This window comes from Desmodus rotundus, chromosome 4, assembly GCF_022682495.2.
Source record: "Desmodus rotundus isolate HL8 chromosome 4, HLdesRot8A.1, whole genome shotgun sequence".
Classification (NCBI taxonomy): domain Eukaryota; kingdom Metazoa; phylum Chordata; class Mammalia; order Chiroptera; family Phyllostomidae; genus Desmodus; species Desmodus rotundus.
In genome coordinates this window covers 170,423,320-170,439,440 of record NC_071390.1, presented here as the reverse complement: position 1 = coordinate 170,439,440, position 16,121 = coordinate 170,423,320, and positions in this window count along the sequence as shown.

Genomic DNA, 16,121 nt, shown 5'->3' with positions numbered 1-16,121 from the left:
ATCAACCCATAATAGTTGCTAAAACTAAATAGAATTATGTCATCCAAACCTACATAAAGTAATACATTGAAAATGTCGTATACTGTTATCTATTGATCAGCAAGGGTATATAGACACACAACAGACCTATTGTCTTGGAAAATGCAGGATGATTTGCCTGTAAGATTAGTTACACTGGCAAAGTGACAGCAAGTTGACACAGAGCAAATCAGGTGAGGGAAAAAAGGCACATTTGGCAGGCCAGCGATACCCATACCAGTTCCTATATTGATCAGCGTCCTGGGATTTGTCCAACTCTTTCCAGCCTGTACTTTTTGTGGGTAAAGTCTTAAACTGAATGTTTTAGCAAGGGCTTAAAAGGCTGAATTTTCATATCTGTTAAATCATTTCCTGTTCCCACCCGGGAGAGACCGGGAGGCAGCGCTCCCGTCCAAGGCTGGCTGGTGAATTCCTTGGGTTGCTCCTCCAGCTCACAGAGCTATCCATCATTCTGGCGAGCATCCTCGGAGGGGGGCCCTGGGTGATTTACATGCTCCAGATAAATTATGATGCCTCTCATGATGTTATCATCATTTCGGCTCACAGATTCGAACACTTTCCGGGAGAGGACTTTTTTTCACTCTTTCTTAAATGATGAACAACTCGCAGACAGATTATATTGTAGTTGTCAAGGAAAATGATATAGGTATGTTTTCTTAAAGATAAACAACTCAACCACCACAGCTAGACAGCCAAGCAACCGGAAAACTTTGTCCACTGAGATCCCTGTGTATCCCACCTGGAAAAGACCATCACACTTGCTGGGCCTTTTATTCTTACTCTATTTAATAGGGAATTTCCCCCTCTAGTTTTACCAGGGTACTCCAATTCAGACAGGGGATAACCTAAATTACACAAAAATCTGCTTCTCTATTCTCGCAAATAGGCGAGGTAACAGGCTCAGCTTTGACCTCATCTGGTGAGTGTATTGGGCCTTCCCTTCTGGCCTGTCCTTGATGGAACAGGTGTTTTCCTCAAATGAAGTCTGTCTTGTAAGATTCATGTGGCTGCCGTGGGGGGTGCATCCTACCAGCATTTCTTGGTGCTAAACCATAAACTTCTAAAACGAGTGTGCTAGGCAGAAGAGTATCCCCCCTCAAAGATGTCCAGGTCCCAACGGCTGGGAACTGTGAATATGTCATGCCACAAGCCGAAGTGACTTCAGGTTGCAGGTGGAATTGAGTGTGCTCCTCAGCTGACCTCAAGACGAGAAGAGTGTCTTGGAAGCAGAGAGCTTCTCAAAGCTGAAAATGGCGAGAGAATGGACTTTTCTCTGCCAGCACCTCAACTGTCACCCAGTGAGACACATTTGGACAATGGACCTCCAGGGAGGTGAGGTAATAAATTAATGTTAACTCACCATCCCTGGTAATTTGTTAAAGCAGCAATAGGAAAGTAATCAAAGGAGACACACGTTTTAATTGTCTCCCACTTTGAATGCCCTGCGGGGTGCTCACAGAGCAGCTCCATATTAAAAGTTTGATAAATGAATGAATTGTTTCTGTACATCACCAAGCAAGCTTCCCCTGTCTTTCAAAGTTGCTGATGCCTCTCTGTAGATGCTTCTAGTTCTCTTTTCATCTGAACGATGCCTGACTGCCATCCTTTGAGCTCCCATGAGCCAATCTGCCCCCCTGTGACAGGTCAGCTGCTGCTCCTAGATTTTCTTAGGTGACCCATCATTACGTCAAAGAGAGTGTCAGTCCCCCCTCTCCCTTCTGCAGCCTCATTCCCACATTTCACTTCATAACTGCTGTTCAAATTTCCCAAAGTGCCCGGAGTTTCCACGTGCACCATTTCAAGTCATGTATCCATGACGTGCATGCTCTTCCAGGGGGCTATTCTGGTTTTGACTCTTTTTTGTCATGCGTATGTCCTTGTTCTCTTGGCTTACATGACGAAGTCATATTTGCTCTTCAATTCATACAGTACTCCCAGGAGGCTTCTTGCACTTCTCAGATATACAGAATTATTCAAATCTCCCTTTTGACTCTACTTTTAAAACATCCCCACTAGAGCCTTTGAGGCATTTGATGCTCACCCTAAAACTTTGCTTCCTCCTTTTCTTGCCCTCATTTTAGTATCTAAACCTCACAGCTGTAACAGTATTTTTACATAGCAGGCTTTCAACCACTATGTGTTGACTTAATGAGTAAGTGGTGTTTAGGAATGTGATGTCTGGAATCTTAAAGTGAGAAGATATTACAATTATTGTAGGAAAAGCAGACATAATTTTCACCTAGGAGAGAAGAAACTCCTGTTATCATGTCTGAAAATATAGGCAGGCAAAATATTTAACTTTATTTTTTGATGATATATCAAAATACCAACATATTGTTAGAAGAAATTTTAACTATTTTGAGTTGTGGATTCCGGGCTAAATTATTTAATGTATGTTATTCATCAGAGTAGATGTTTTATAGTATCAGAATTTTATAATGTGTTCTCATTTAGGGCAGAGGAAAGTAAAAGAAAAAACAAAAGGATTCCTAAAGTTACTGAATTGCATTTAATGGAATTAGTTAAAATGATTGGCTTTTTGGAGCACAGATTTTGAGAAAAACATCATTATCTCCCCAACTTTAATTTTGTTCTCATGTCTGTTGAAACCTCTTTGAAACGAGCCTAGGTTGAGAGGAGGAGGTTAAGGTCAAGTTTACAGAACTGAATCAACTGACTTGATGATTATTTTGTCTGTTTTCATGATTGATTTCTCTGTGTCATTCAGAATTAATCAAGAGAAAACTCAGGTAATCAGATCAGCTGAGCCCAAGTCTGGTGCGATGACCACATGTGACACAGCTCAGGAGTTATTTTCTTCACATGCCACGTCCACTGATCGTCACCCGACAGGGGGACTGTGGGTTTTCCCCAGGGAACTGTGATGACGAGGGCGAGGGGCTGAGGTGCAGTTTCACTGGGGCGTGGGGGAAGCAGCAGCTCCGCGCTTTGCAAACGGTTCCTGTCTCAGAGCCCGCATTCAGCGATGTAGGCATTCCTGGGGTTTTCCTCACTGCGCGAGCAACTCGTCCTTTAAGAGAGAAGACTCAGCGAATCACATAAAAAGAAAGTATTCTCACTAATATCGCTTAAAATCAATGCTATGTCACAAGCGTTTACAAAAATGTTGTAGGCCTTTGGCAGACAGGCCCCAGGATCATGGGATTTAGCAAATAAAAATATAAGACACCCAGTTAACCTTGAATTTCAGATACACCACAAAAAAATTTAGTACAATTGTGTCCCACATATGACATGGGACATACTTATGTCAGAAAAAATAGTGTTGTGGCAAGGTAAACACAGCACCGAGCATACAGCCAATAGTATTGTAATCACTGTCTGGTGCCCGGCGGGTGCTGGAAGTATCGGGGATCCCTTTGTAAACCATACAACTGTCTAACCACTGCGCCGTACACCTGACACTAGAATAACATAATCCTGAGTGTAAACCTTAACTGAAAAATAAAATTTAAAGAAATAAAAAATGCATTTGTTTTAAAACACTAAAAAAAGAAAGAAGTGTTTATTTGACATTGAAATCTAACTGGACATTTCTGTTTGATCTGGCAACCCTCACAGGCCCTCTCTGGAACACGTTATCTTCAATGCCTTAGAACGACCGCGTTTTAGCAGCAGGTATGTGAACCCACCTAAATGTCCTTTTAATGACCATCTGTAATTATCTGACGCACGGAGCTACAATTTAAAGGATGATAAATAAGGACGATGCTTCCAGTGCATTTACTAAGAAGTTAGTAAGTGTGGTTTGGGAAGAGGATGACACTCAGTCATGACTCTGGGAATTGTGCTGGAAAATTTATGACAGTTGCACGGCACTTTGTACTCCGTGTGATGTATCAAGCGGGATCACTGCCATACGCGAGGAAGAGAAATGGAGCTCTTGGATATTTTGGTAGCTGACATGATAGACTGAACTTGTTCAGGGAAGTGTGGGAGTAGAGGAAGGAGCTTAGAGTTGGAGTTCATCAGAATAGCAATTACCCAAGTGGGTCAATATTTTTTTTAAGAAAATAGATTTTGATAATTGAAGTCTAGGAGGAAACCACCTGGTTCATCCAAAAATGACCTTCAAAATGCAAATACCCAAGTGATTTATGTCATTTTTAAACTCTGTATCTCTAGTTAATGGCTATTCTCTGGGTTATTGGGGGTGGGAGGAAACAGCTGGCTCTTATAATTATTATTATGGGATTTGAATTGATAAAAAGAAGACACGCTGTTCTTTTCAACATTTCTTATGGGCCTTCATAAACAACCTGCCGCCCCCGCCCCCGCCCAGGGCCCTGCAGCCGGTCTATCACCGCCCTAGTTTTAATCATAGGACCTGTCTACATAACTCTAGAAAGGGTCCTGCCAAACAGCCAAATATTTAGCTAGTCATCTGGATCGTCTGTCTACAGGATTCCAAATGTCATTTTTTAAAAAACATCTGGGTCTTTGGCCATGATCAAGTGAGTTGTATCTTTTTTCAATGAGAATGCTTGGCCTTGTGTAAACAAAGAAATAAATTTACAGAACCAAAAGGTGCCTGAAAATACAATTTGAGGAGTCCCTTTCTTCTAAATAGGTTAATGTCCAAACCAGGGTTTCTAAATAGCAGCACTAGTGACATTTTGGACCAAATAATTTTTTTGTTTTGTGGGGCTGTCCTGCACATTGTTTAATGTTTAGCGGCATCCCTGGCCTCTACCTATTAAGTGCCACTTAGAAGGCCCTTTACCTCCCAGTCCTGATTACCTAAAAGGTCTCCAAACATTGTCAAATGTCTCCTGGAGGAACAGGTGAGAACCACTGACCTGAACTATCCAATATTGATAGTTTTATCCCTGTCCCAACTAACATAGGAGGTAACAGTAGAAGCTAAGTTTAGTCTAGGGAAGGTAATAGAGTGACAAAGATGGGAATGGGATAGGGTAGTGGGGAATAGAAGGACAAGAGCAGTAGACTGGTAATAGCCCCAAATATCTCATTCATTCATTCATTCATTCAGCATTCTTCTTCATTCATTCATTTGTTCACCCAACAAATACGAGTATCTTTGAAGCCACACTAAGTAGAAGAAAGTATTCCCAAAGCTGGGAATTCAGGAGGGAAGCAAACACCAGTTCTCTCCCCTGAAGGAGCTGATCTTCAAAGGAAGTGTGGGGGAGGATGAACAAGAAGATAGCTCATGTGTCAGGTGTTAACAAATGCAGGGATGGAGGCAGTGTAAGAGAAGGAGTGATGGGGAGGGTGTTAGTCGGGGTCTGGTTAGGAAAACGAAACCTCAGGTAAAGAGTGGGTTGACAAGGCATTGGAAGATGGCAAAGCCTGCAAAAGTGAGAGAGGACACTGAGGTCCCCCAGAGAGAGTAACTACAGGAAACTGGCGGACCAAGGGCTGGGGAACACAGGGAGCAGGATGGAGTGACTGGAACCTGGAAACGTAGACAAGATGTCCATGGGGTAGGATCCAGACCACTGTGGAGCAGCTGGCTTTGCTGGCTGCAGTTGGGCCCTCGGGGGCTGGGACTAAGTCTGGGGGGGGGAGTTGGGGATGACTGGTCAACGAGGGGGTAGTATCTCCTAGGGACATGTTAAGACTGCTTCTGGAAGCATGCACAAGTGCTTTCATTAAAACAGGCTGCTGAGCTGGCCTGACACTGTCAGGAACAGAAAGCCAGCAAAAATGGGCAAGTCTCCTCCCCACCTCCACCGCCTTCCAGTCTTCCTCTAGAGCCCCTTGTTAGGGGAGTTTAATAGGGAGCCACCTGGCAGAGGGGAAATGTGCTCTGCAGAGACCCAGCGGGCATGGCGAAGGACGTGTGAAAGGGAGGTTGAAGCTGAGAGACGGAGTCTCAGAATCAGGAGGTCCTTGGAGCCTACTGCACCCCGCTTCAGAGGAGGTCTTGGTTATTTATCTCTATGCAAGGCTGCACTTCGAAAGAATCATGCACCATCCCACAAACCCTTTTAACGCAAAGGCCGACTGTTAACCTTTCTTATCACAAAGTGTTTATTACATCAATGAATGAATGAATGAAATGATGCCTTTAACATAATGCTATTGTTATTTTCTGCAATACTTTATTTAACTGCAAAGTTAAGTTTTACGGTGTTAAATTTAAAATTGAACACAAATGCCCTGGAAATTAAGCAACCATAGTGAGATATTACTTGTTTACACCTGATACAATTTTAGCATTGGTAACTTTCCCAGCTGTGTTCTACTGATTACCAGCCCTGTGGTGTGTGTGTGTGCGTGTGTGTGTGTACTTGCACATTGTTCAATCTGACTCAAATATATTAACTAGACACCCACTAAGTGCAAATCTCTGCATCAGATGCTACATGGGGCCTGAAAGAATTAAACCCCATCCCCAAAGGACTCAGAATATTGATTTCTGTGTGTGCCATCTGGCTCATATTACTATTTTTAAAAGGTCTTTGCTTTGATTTATGGAGGTCTCTTGAATCCTATTCTTTTCGGTTTTCACAGATATTAACAATGCACATCAGCCCCCACCTCAATTCAGTCTCTCGCTTCAGATCTTCAAAAAACGGTTTTCTTCTCCAAAGTAACCCTTTGGTAGTCATTGTCTAAAGAGAGAAGTGAATTCTTTCAAACTCCCAGGGCACCATTGCTAAATGTTCTGTAAAACGCTCTCCTAATTACTACCTGGAGAGAGACTTGGCATCTGCAAAATAGCATCCAATGTGTGTACATTCATTTCCTCCATTGTTACCGCCAAGGGGGCATGTGCTTGTCACTCTGGAGAGAGAGCAGCCTCACAGAAGCTTATTCATAGATCAGGATAGGATGGGGCTGGAGGCAGGGGGCTATGGTCCCCCAGCAGGTTTTGGAAGTTTGGCTCCTTAGATAAGGTGAGCGTGAGCACGGACTCCACCAATGAAAGGAAGCGAAGCAGGGAGCGGGCTGAGTGGTTAGACACCGCCTGGGCGCGGGCTAATAAGCCAGTTTTGATTGTTAAAGGTGACCTTACTTAACTGTCTTCAAAATTACCTCTCAGGCTGTTGAATTTAACCAATTACCTTGTCTCTTTTCCTCGGGAGAAGCACTCTGCTCAACTTTAATACATTTTCCCCCTGTTTCTTAAACACGTTTTTAAGGCCCATGAATACCTTGCTCAACATTCATGGGTTTTTGCGTTTCCTCCTCTTGATTTTCAGAGAGGAGTGCCTACAGGGCTCTTTGCGTTGCTTCATTATTGATATTCCCAAGACCGTCTCCTCTTATCAACGACCCTGATGCATTTGAAATTCTGAATTCTGCCTCTGAAGCAGTTTTAAAAAATGATAGCGTGATATTATTCATGTCTTCCATGGTTCCTAATCATAGCTCCACCTCGCAATGCGGCCGTCAGGGAAGGACCGCACCGAATGTTGTGCGCAGGTTAGACAGGTCTGCGTCCACCGTGACCCAAAAGGACAGCCCATGGTAAAATTTAAATCTTGGGCCCCGAGCAAATTTTCTTATAGGGACCTTCTTTTTTCTTTACTGTGAGGTAAAACTCTCCAGCAGAGAGAATTTCTCTTGACCTTTGCAAGCCCTTAAGAGTGTCCTCGGGTGCAATAATCAGGAAAATGCAAAGGGCCTGTTGTATGTGGTCAGAAACAATTTTGCAAAGCAGCTCAGCAGATGCAGCACGTTGTAGTCATTCCCCTCCACTTACTATTTGACCGAGGTAAACATTCCCAGTCAATGCTGATTGCATTTTGCTCAGCCGTGTTTTCTGCACACGTTTCAATGCTGATCCTATTTTCTGCTTTTAACTGTACAGGTACATGACAATAAAGAAAATAATTTGGCTAGCAATTGAATTACAAAATGTGTTCGATTCTCTATTAATAAAACCTCTGTCTTGTTCAACATCACCACTAAATACCTTTTATATTTTTCCTCTCTTCAATTGCCCAGCTGACAATAGAAAATATTAGCAGAGCGAAACGAGAGATGGTTAGTTGGCGCCACCTAGTGGCCTGAACTTAAATTTTGACATGTTTTTGGATATTTCATTTAAAAAAATAAAGTAGCTATTTTTGTGTGTAATTTTATTTTCTACATTACCATTTATCCCCTCTAGGCCCCCCTTGCAATCACTACAGTGTTGTCTTAAGTTTCTGGATCTCCCCCTCTTACATCCTGGGGAAATAAATAAGAGCTGGTGGTATTTTATCATTTTGAAGTATGTTGTTTCCTTTAAAAATGTGAATAAAAATCCTAATATAAAATAAATACACTAAGTGAAATTTATTTTAACGCCACGAGTCATAGCAACAATACTAAGTCAAGTCAGATGATCCGTGTGCAGCAAACAGTGAAAGCAAGAACTGACCATTACCTGGTCATCTTCCCTGGGAAGAGGGCTCACCAAGAATATTTTACCCGAATGTACCTGACGTGAATTAGAAACTATGTAGACATCACTGATGCAGCTAACTTTGTCATTTGCCGTCACTCTGCTCTTTAGACCTACTCAACTCAGTGCCAGCCAGCACCGACCTCTTTCTTTAAGTCAATGTGGGAGCCAGAGGCCAAACTCAGCCAGCGCCTCTCAACACAGAACAAAGCATTCTAGAGATTCTGGGCTGAGATTTAGAAATTGGGAACACAGATTAACCTTTTTAATAGAGCGCTGATACTGCTTTTCAGGGCTGCTCAGTTGGACAACTGGAATTTGCTCCATAGCATGGAGAAATTGGGTGTATTATTTTCCAGAGGAACATAAACAATAGGATGTGTTAATGCCTATTTTAAGGAATTGGTGGATGCAACTACAGAAGCTATTAAGTGTGAAATCTGCAAAGTAGACCAGGAAGCTGAAGACGACGGGGAGAGCTGATACTACAGTTCAAGTCCGAAGGTTGTCTACTGCACACTTTCCTCTTGCTCTTCAGCTGATTGGATGAAGCCTATCCAATTACAGAGAGCAATCAGCTTTATGCAAAGTCCACAATATAAACGTTAACCTCATTCAAAAACTCCCTTACAGAACATTCAGAACACTGACCACATATGTAGACACGGTGGCCCAGCCAAGTCAACACATAAAATAAACCCTCACATCAGGTGAAGTTACTGGAGGGAAAAATGAAGGATATGGAAGAATTTGAGAAACGTTTTAAAATCTGCTTATCATCCACTTCAAAGAAATGATTGCAGCCTCTCTATTTGCCAATGACACTTGAGCACCCTTGGATCTTCTGGGTCAGGTGACCAAAGCGACAGGAGAGCTGGCAGGACAGCCTGGACCTGCGCAGAGCCTTCTCCTGCTCTGGGCCCATTCAAAACTGGGGGCTTTTTGGTTCACTCAGTAAACACATTTAAATGACAAATCCGTTGCCTCTGAAATCTAAAGACACTAGGCATTCTGTCTTTTTTATTGGTTGTGGGAGGAGTCAGATATAACCACTTACCTTTCACTTTAAAAGCATTATCTAGATATTCTCCTGACCACTGAACTCCTAGAAATTTCCCTGTGCTAGAGGTTCCCAAAAATTGGATAGATTTGTTTCCTACACTCTGACAAACAAATGTCCTACCCACAGGTCTACAGTAGTGGCTACTTCTTGTTCATTAGCTCCAAGCAGCACGGTATCGCCAATGTAATGGACCCTGTTGGTGCCTTGTGGAGGGGCAAGGCGGTTAAATTTCTTCCAGACTAAATCGGGATGTAGGGCTGCAGACTTGATGCACCCCTGACGGAGGAAAGTGAAGGTGTATCCCTGGCCTTGCAGGAGCTTCAGTAGGAGTCACCGCCTGTTACGTACGTGACGGTCATTTGGTAAGATCCACCTGTTTTCTGCACAGGCCAAATAGCTGAACTGAGTGAGAATGTGGTTGGACTCACCCCTACACAAGGCAAGTCTTTGAAGGCAACATTAATCTCTGATACTCTTCCAAGAATGTGGAATCGCTTTTGATTCACTGTTTTCCTAGGTAAAGGCAGCTCTGCTGGCTTCCACTTGACTTTTTATTACTATAGTAAGCCCCACCCCACAGGTCGGGGAGCCCATGTGGAAAACCTGCCAGTTGCTGAGAGTGTCTATTCCAAGGATATATTCCAGGACTGGAGAAGTAGCCAGTGATGAGTTTGGGGTTTCCTGGGGTCACAGTGGGACAAATCTGAGCTAAAAGAACATTGTCCACCTGACCTCCATAAGCCCCTCCCACTGACTGGTGAGCCCAGTGACCGATGGCTCTTCTGGAATCAGTATCAGTTCAGAGCCAACGTCCAGTAGTCTTCATAAAGTACTAGTTTTTCTTTCTCGCCATACATAGTCCCCTGATAAAGGTCATAGGCCTCTTTGAGGAACGACTTGGAGAATGGTCAACAGTTCAGATTTGGGGGGGGATGTGGTGGGATCCTTCCTCAAGAAAACTCATCCTCCCTTTCATTCAAGGCAATCTGGGTCTGCAAATTGACTCAAGTCTGGAAATTGATTGAGGAGATGGTACTCTTTTGGTATCGGTGATTCAGATTAGACTTGTGCTCACTTACCCTACAAACTCTTTCACTTAAAAACACCAGGTAAAAGTTTAGTGCGTGGCCTGTCTCTTTCTCTGCTAGAGACATTATGGTCAATGCAGTTGCTCCCATCGGTCTCTGTGAGCCAGACTATTCTGATTATTACTCCGACTCCACTGTCCAATTTGCTAACCACATCCACCTTGTCTTTGGTGATTAAGTGTGGCCACATGGCTCCTGCCACCCTGATATCCAATTATCCCCACTGTGTTTAGGGGTCCAAGTTTAGTGGCTGCAGTTTCCACTGTAATTTCTGACGTACAAGGAGTGACCACACAGCTCTTCAAGGACGCTGGGGCTTCTCTCACACATTTATTCCTCCCAGTCACGGCAAAAAGCACATTCCACTGGGCCTAACACCTTCCACCACCTTCCCAGTTTGGCTGAGTAGATCTTACATGATGAATCCACTCTAATATTCCAGTGTCCCTAAGTTTTTGGCTACCCTCCCCAGATAGTGTAATAAGGCTGTTCTGGCAACTCAGCAGCATTTACTAAAGCCCACCTTTTGTCCTTGTTTCAACCAACCAATCAACAGCCCTTCAAGCTACAACGGATTCAAGAAATAACCCCACAGTTAAGTAAGCAATGCTTTTATTTTCTTTCCCGATGAAACTATTAATTAGTTCATTGAACAATCCTTTACTGCAGAGTTGAATGTGTCCGTTGACTATACAGGCTGCTTTTAGGACGAATCAGTAAATATTAGTCTGTGCCTAGGGACATTTTTATATCATAAAATTTTCACTCAAGATGCTATTATCTTTGCACATTTTTTGCATGATCTGTCATTTCTTTCAGTAACAGAATTACCATTGAAAAATTTAGAGTTCTTAATCATTATTATTTGTTGCTGTATTGATTTTAAATGTTATCACTCTGATCCAAACATATAGTGTTTTTATTTATATTGTTATAAATTTTGTTTGCTTCTTGTTACTTTTTGACAATTTTTTAAACATTTCCTTTGCCAAATGCAGGCCCCAGATTCACAACAAGAAAACTCTCTGTATGTCTTTTGTACTTCAACTATTTTGAGGGTTTCTAGACTGCTCTGGGAAACACCAAATATTTGCTCCCTTAAGTTAATGAGAAAGAATGCTAGAAAAATGAGCAACTCCAGATTTTTAATTAGCTCAATACTATGGTGAGAGCTGCCCTTTTTAAAAATCCCACAGTATAAAAAGAATTAACAAAACAAAAAGAGACTCACAACCCCTCCTGGGTTCATTATGCACATGCAATTCTAAAATGCTGTCAGTATGAGTGTGTTTTGTGTGACTCTGGAATTGTGTGACTCTGAGGTGGCACGGAAGCTTACTTAAGTTCCTGTGTTCAAAGACTGACGTGCATGTCAACAAATTGATTTGTTTTTCACCAAAGAAATATTTTGCTTCTGGGTTTAACATAGCTTTTCAACAGAAGACAATCACAGCATATATTATAGGATGAGTCAGCGGGCTCTGAAGATATTTCAGGTCTCTTAGATTAGCTTGGTGGGGCTGCCGTAACAACCTGGGAGGCTTGAGCCATAGAAATGTATTGTTGTAACAGGGTGCAGAGCGTGGGTCCCCTGAGGGGGGAGAGCCCCACTGTCCCTTGCCCCCCCCCCAAATCCTGCCCACAGAATGAAGAGTACAGCTTTAAGAGACGTTACATAACAAAGGCAGATTACCTTCAGGAAGGGAAGAAGGCTGCTGCCCAGGTGAATTGTGTAGGTGACTGTGAGAAAGTGCAGTGACTGGTGACACAGCCAGAGGGGAAGGTCATACAGGGCTTGCGTGAGCTATAGGGGAGCAGATGCCCTTCCTGACGCCTGTGCTGTGTGTCACTGGGAACTCTTGCCCTGACTAAAGATGGCAGTCAAAGGAGGATCAAAGGCGCTGGGAGCTGACAAAGATGGCAGACACTAACGCACCATTAGAAGAGCCAAATGTTAGGTCACACAGGACCTTCTGAGCCGAGCAATTAAAATTGGAGCAGGAGGTCTGAAGGTCAGTCTGCCACGCGGTCTGCCTGCCTGGAAGTCTGCTTGGAAGTCTGCCTGCAGAAGACAATGACAGAGCTGATGGAGCCGAAGGGACCCGCCTGGCCACCCAGACTCTTGAGAGATGCTCAGAGCTGAACTGTGACCAGGAATACTGAGCTGCAGACTTCTGCTTTCCTGAAAGACAATGGAGAAGTCACCCTCTTGCATCTGGGACAGTGTAACATGGCACACGTTTTTCTGAACCACAACATGGAGACTGAGAATAACACACTCCAGATCCTGAAGAAGAAAGTTGCTGCGAGAGGATGGTGACTCGGATCTCACAGGTGCACATTCCAGAGAGGATGGAGATCTGTTTGCATGACCAGCTGATGGGGTAAGGATATGGGGAACCTCTGGGCATGGTTTGGGCTTGTAGCCTTTTGGGGAGCAAGGGACGTTCTGGGTCTCATGGGAGAGAAGGGCTCTGAACAGCAGTGCTCTCAGCACCAGCCCCCGCCCCCAACACCAAGGTTGGAATCCTGCTAATAAAAACCTGTCTCCTTCAGCACTAATTGTTGGGGCACGTGAATCAGAGGACCCAAGTGGCCAAGGCCCAGTTTGTTTGGTTGCATTGTCTCCTGATTCTGAAAGCTGGACAACGGAGGTCCTAGTGTCGGCAGTGTCAGCTCCTGCTGAGAGCTGCGAGGGGGAATCTCCCCGTGCCCCTGCTGGAGCTGCTGGTGGTTTGCTGGCAGTCTGGTGGTCTTTGGCTTCTGCCTTCCCCTTCACATGGTGTTTTCCTGTGCCCAAATGTTCCCTTTTTATAAGGCTAGCAGTCACCTCACTTAACGACTTAACATCTTCGATGACCCTATTTCCAAACTTTTAAGCTCACATTTTAAGGTAATGCAGGTTAGGACTCCAGGGTGTGACTCTGTGGGACGAGGACTTCGACCCAGAACAGGTCTCCTGGTCATAACATGTCCTTACTGTTAGTGCAATCTTTGACTAAATCCCTAGACAATTATTGTCTGTTACACCTCAAGAGACAATTACATTCTCCTTTATTCTGACACTGCAATTTTTAGAATGATTTCACAAGAAACGCTTATTCTTTCTATCATCAAGGGGTAGTTTCTGCTTCATGCTCCCACATGCCTAAATTAGTGTTTCCTAAGCTGTACAGCACAGTTCCTTGTGTGGGGAGTCCTAGCAAAACGCAGAGTCAGATTCAGGAGACCTGGAGCGCAGACTGCGATCTGTGTCCCTAACACGCCGTCAGGTGGCGAGGTGGCACGGTGATGAAGCAGCTCTGAGAACCAGGCTGTGAGTAGAATGACGTCAAGGTCTGTCTACCAGCCATGGACCAGAAATGAAGCCATCTGGAAATAGAACTTTAAAAAACAAACCAAGGAAACTTCAGGTAAAGACTACACCTAGTACTCTTAACTATGGATGTTATTTACAGCGAATGAAATCATATGAACAGGTTTTTCATTATAAACTGACATTGTCACCATGGACACCTGTTAGAATGTACAGAGAGACAAAGTCAAGGCTTCCTGTTTCTTTTAGCCCTGTTGTCCATGACTTTGCGAAAAAGGACTCATTAACCCAAGATCAGCAGAACAAGGATTCATTCCCCAGACTTAATGAACTGTTTAATTGTTTTAATCTTGGTTAATGCCTTACTTTCTAACAGACATATGAGACACCCATTCCTTTCCTGCCTATCTCTAACCCTCAACTTAATAGGCTGTACTTGAACTAAGTGGAATAAAACACTCTTTAAATGGTTTATTATTCCAATTGTCACCTTAGGCTTAAAAAGCCCTATAAAAGATTCTAAAATAAGTTATAAACTAATATAATAAAACCGTTTCTGTAAAAGTACTATTTCCTGCTACCCCATGGCACTTCTTCCAGGGAGACTGCAGCTAGACTATTTTATGTTTATTGACACAGAGTCTGGGTGGGGGTGGCATCATAAAAATATACTGACCACAGTAACAATTCTTGGCTTTGAAGTTTCCAAAGCCAAGTGCAAGGGTTAGTCATTAATTGGAAGAGTTTGAAGAATATGCCATCCTTCAGAGCCCAGGTCCAGATCCAAGTGCAAAGAGACAGTGTGCCCTGCCCGCCCCTCCTGTCATCCGGTCCCGAGGCAATGCCCCAGAGCTAACATGGTCTCGGTACCCCTGAGTCTAGCAAAGCTTAGGGTCAAAAGAAATGGCTACGTGGGGTATCTAGGCAAAAGACTTGAAGACAGTCTCACAGGTTCTCTACAGTGTGTGACTTAACAGGTGGGCTTCTCTCACCACAGATGGGAAGAATAGAATACTTCCCAAGAGCTTAACAGGAGATTAAAATTCACTGTGAATGAGAATCTGGAATGAGAGATATGCATGAACAATCTACATGGCAAGAGAACACCCGGTTGAGGACTAGAAAGGTCAAAGTACATCTCAGTAGCTGGCAGCAGAGGCAGATGACAACAGAGGATCAGATGCCACACCCCTCCCAGCTTCACCACTCCCTCCCCAACTCCTATCCAAGGAGAAGAAAGCTGAAGCTTCTTCACAGATTAAAAGGGAATTTGTAAAGAAAACCAAATTCAACTATGAATCACAAATAAAGTCACTACTTCTGCTGATTCCATAGTGAGAGATTCATAGCCAATTAATTTGTTTCCCTTCATATTTTGCTTTATCTTCCAACACCTAATGATATGTGCTACCTGTAAGTGTGTACTTTGCAACCACCTAACACAATGCATTTATTCACTTGGTTCTATGTTTGTACAACTATCTGAGGACATAGCGCTCTCTTCCTATACTCCAGTGGTCACCATGGGCCAAACATGGCTGTTGAGGACATGCAGTGTGGCTCTTCTGGACTGAGATGTGCTGTAAATATAATACACACATAAAATTTTGAGGACTCAGCATCATAACAAGAAAGTAAAACATCACACTAATATTTCTATAATTATTGCACATGAATAGTATTTTGGACATACTTAAATAAAAATGTTATTAAACTGAATGTCACCTGTTCCTTTTTACTTAAAAAAAATGTGCCTACTAGAAAATGAAAACTTTCCACTGTGACTCACATTTTATTTCTCTGGGACAATGCTGCCCTCTCTGCTCCTTCACGCTGGTCTCATTGACTTTCACCGGTGTAACTGTCATCATAGCTTAATTTTTCCCATGTGGAAAATAATTAAAATTGGAATTTAATTTTTCCATTGGGACACTCCATGATTATATGTCTCGCATTTCCTGACAGGGAGTACTGAAAATTACACAGAAAAAAATGAGTTGTCTTACATCTCATTTCCTGATAATTGGGAGTGATCTGTCAGTCTGTAATTTGTACAAAAAAGAAACAGATTTTCTTTAATGTAATTAAGGCCAAGCCATTAATACCTCTGATATTTACTTAAAAATGGCTGGTGACTAAATGGATATAATTAAGAAATTTTCACAAGTGAAATATGTATCAAAAGAATGAGAAAAAGTATGAGTTTTTATCAGATGTATTATCTAGTTTATA